The sequence below is a fragment of the Centruroides sculpturatus genome, unplaced genomic scaffold, assembly GCF_000671375.1.
Source record: "Centruroides sculpturatus isolate CEXI.00-Female unplaced genomic scaffold, Cexi_2.0 scaffold1642, whole genome shotgun sequence".
NCBI lineage: Eukaryota > Metazoa > Arthropoda > Arachnida > Scorpiones > Buthidae > Centruroides > Centruroides sculpturatus.
In genome coordinates this window covers 7,183-10,871 of record NW_019385922.1, presented here as the reverse complement: position 1 = coordinate 10,871, position 3,689 = coordinate 7,183, and positions in this window count along the sequence as shown.

Genomic DNA, 3,689 nt, shown 5'->3' with positions numbered 1-3,689 from the left:
GCACGTTCAATTTTAGCTGTGGTTCTTAGTAAAACAGAGGATGGCTTTTATAAACTTGATACTAAAACAGGTATTTTAAAACAATTGTATGCAAAATCTGAATTCAGTGTTTGCAAAGAGAGATTTTTAACGAAAGAAGATGGATGTCCCTGCTGTAGAAATATCTTTACGTCAAACAGCAATAAAACAATCCCTTGGTACTAGGCAGGGTTTCAGAAAATGTGACTGCAAATCTAAATGTACCACAAATAGGAGTTCTTGTTGCAAAAACCAATTGCTATGTAATTCAAAGTGTCTTTAGATTGCACTAATAAGTAAGTACAATTTTATCATATGTTTTCAAATTCATTTCCCTAATTGTAGTAATATTTTAAACCGTTTGATTTTTGTATTAAAGTTTTTTTTAATTGATTGATGATTGATTCAATTAACTAATTTATTGATTGTTTGATTGTATTAACTTGATTCTTTAGATATTGAAAATTAAATGAATAACATTATGTTAATTTAAGCATACAGAAACATTGCTATTGTTCCAGCAAAAATCTTATTTTCACTTTACCGAGAGGCTAGTAGGTAATGTGCAGATTACCTAGATACTCTGCACATTACCTAGGTAATTTGAGAAATAGAACAATTTTAGCAACTTTAACGGATCACCCTACTTATTGTGCAGATTAGGTAGGTAATGTGCACATTAACGGATTTTGAGCTTTAGCGGTAACATATATATGGTTTCAATTTGCACGAAAAAAATACTTCAGAATTTAGCCACCAGGGTAAAATTTTGTGCTGTTGTTTCCTTAATATATATATTACATATTTTAAATGAATTTAGGTAGAAATGAAGTCAAAAAACATTCTTTGAAATTTGGCAGTTCTACAATCAATGGTGCTTATTTTTTTTTTATGCAAGATGGTGCACCCCATATAACTGCTTAAATGTGCAAGCCTTACTGGAACATTTATTTCAAGTAGGAGTGCTTAGCCAACCATTTCCAATATCAAAGCCACCAAGATTACCAGATCTGAAGAACCTCTGCAGTGATGCCAGATGTCTTATATTTCCTGTTTTTCTTATATTTTTTACATGCCCTATAATGTTATATATTCCTATAATTCTGAAGTCTGTCCTATAAATTTGTAACATTATATTATTTTTTCATTCTAAAATCCCTTATCAGTATAGTAGGAAATAACAATTGTAATATAAATGATTGAAACATGTTCTTCAGTTTAAATTAATCTAATTCAAAAAGGTTTAGTGCCACTAGGAAAGTTTGTGTGATTGATCTATTGTGCTGATGCTGCAGGATGTGGTTAAATCATAGTTATATGTTCAATAGAATATTAATATTAAAAATTTTAATGTAATTAAAAGAAAATATTAATTACATTAATAATTTTTTATTTTTTTATTTTTTGGGCTAAATGTATTTCAATGTTTTATAGATTTATCAATTAAGAGTTTTGACCAACTATTAACCAGTTCCTCAGAATTATTCTATTCTCAGGATATCTAGTGGGGTATTTCAATTCTTTGTGATGTTTAAGGTTTAAACAAGCACATTTTTGTTTGATTTATATCAAAATTATACTTACAGAAAATATCTATAAATTTTTATTATACCAGATATGTATAATATTGCTCTATATCAAAGTCATGACTCTGCAGTGATGCCAGATGTCTTATATTTCTTTTTTGTTTAAAAGGATTCTCATAAACTGATTCTGTAATCTTTGTAGTTTGGCTACTGTTATTAGGTGCGGAGCCCCGAACTACAATACCACAAAGCAAGTTAAACTTAACACATGTTTTAAGTCCTTTTCTATTTATGAAATATTTAATGTGATTGAAGATTTCTAAATACAGGATATGGCATGAGAATGTGAGATTTCAAAATGTTGCTGTACTGTACATGTAGAGCATAGTGGGGGAATGTGTTGTGTTTTATGACTGCTGGAGTATGCAATTAGGGCTCTGTTTCTGAACAACATGGAAAACTTGTCAGTGATTGAACATATGTTTTCTGGAAAAAAATTTAGTGAATGCAAATCAATAATCCATGTCTTATCCTATGGGGATATTTGAAATCTACAGTTTATGTCAACAAACCAAACAACTTCTTGGCATTGAAGCAAAACATCATTGGTGAAATTTGAGCCATTGAAGCTCTTTTAAAGCATTGAGTCATGGACAATTTCTGGTTCTGATTTCAAGAATGTAGAGGCCACTTGACAAATCTTATTTTTAAGAAATAAGTGATAATTAGTAAATTGTATTGTACTATTGTTTTTCTTTTGTATGCTTTTGTTCTAAAATGATCCAAGTGTGGCACAGTAATTCTGTGAAAACTATCACATTCTTCTGTCACACCCTATTCTTAGCAATCATATATACGATAGCTCTGATTCAGATTATTGTCAATATAAATTCCAGATATTTAAAATAGCTCTGTTTTAAATATCTGGAATATAAATAAGTATTTAGTAAATACATTATTATATATTTACTAAATACTGTTCATTTTGCTACATTGGGGAGTATCTAGATATTAAATATTATCTTGTTTTTGTATGTAGGTATTTTCTAGGATTTAACTTTTACAGTAATACCCCGAACTTACGTGATAGGTGGGACCGAGCAATAACCGTGTAAGTCGAATTCGCGTAAGTCGGGATATAATTTCGCAATTTGTGTAAAATCCAAGTCGGATGTATGTAAGCTAATAAATGTTCTCGTTAATCTTATCTCGTCTTTTGATTTGTTCATGGTTACAATAAATCACCACATAGTCTCTCAAGTCTCTGTAGATATAACAAACACAGAAATAAATAACACAAAATAAATTGTAGCTATGTGTCGATTCCGCATGACACGTTTGAACATGTAAGCTGAACAATAGTGGGGGGGAGTGAGTAATCAAGAGTTGCGTGGCACTCAAACTAAAGACAATTCGAAGAGATTTGAAAGTTGTGTAACTCCGGGTTTGCGTAAGTTGAGGTATTACTGTATCTGTATCTAGACACAGTTTGTATGTATATTTGGTATCTAAGATACATATATATTGTCACTCCTCAATTGGCCTATAAAGCTAGGTTAAAGAAAATATGAAAATGTATTTGATATTTCTGTATTTCTGGGGAAATTGCAGATAGTATCCATTCTGAAACATTCAATGACTGTGGCTTAACTAGTCTAAAGTCTTAAATGATACAAATGAGGACTCATTTCTCCAGATCCCATCCTGAATCAACAGCTGATTTACAAGTGTTGTTAGTGTGAGAAGCCAGGTCAGTAGGGATTTATTATTGACACTTAATTGCACAATTCGGTAAAAACTGCTCACTTTGTCATTGGATGGCCTTAATATACTAATTTAAGAATTTGGAGACAAGATGATTGTAAAAGCATTGTCTCCTGTCAGGATTCCCGACACCAGTTTGGATTAAATTTATTTACTATATTACTATACTATATTATTGCGATTGATTAAAAGAAAAGTAGTAGAGCTTTTGCTTGGTTTTTGTACATTACAGTTTGTAATCTGTTTATATCACTATATGTTTTAACAGTAAGTAATGTATCTTGTTTTTATACATCATTATTAATTATTAATTCTGTAAAATAGTCATAAAAAGTTTTATTTTTAGTGAGGAGGTTATCATGTGGTATTAAATACTTCAAT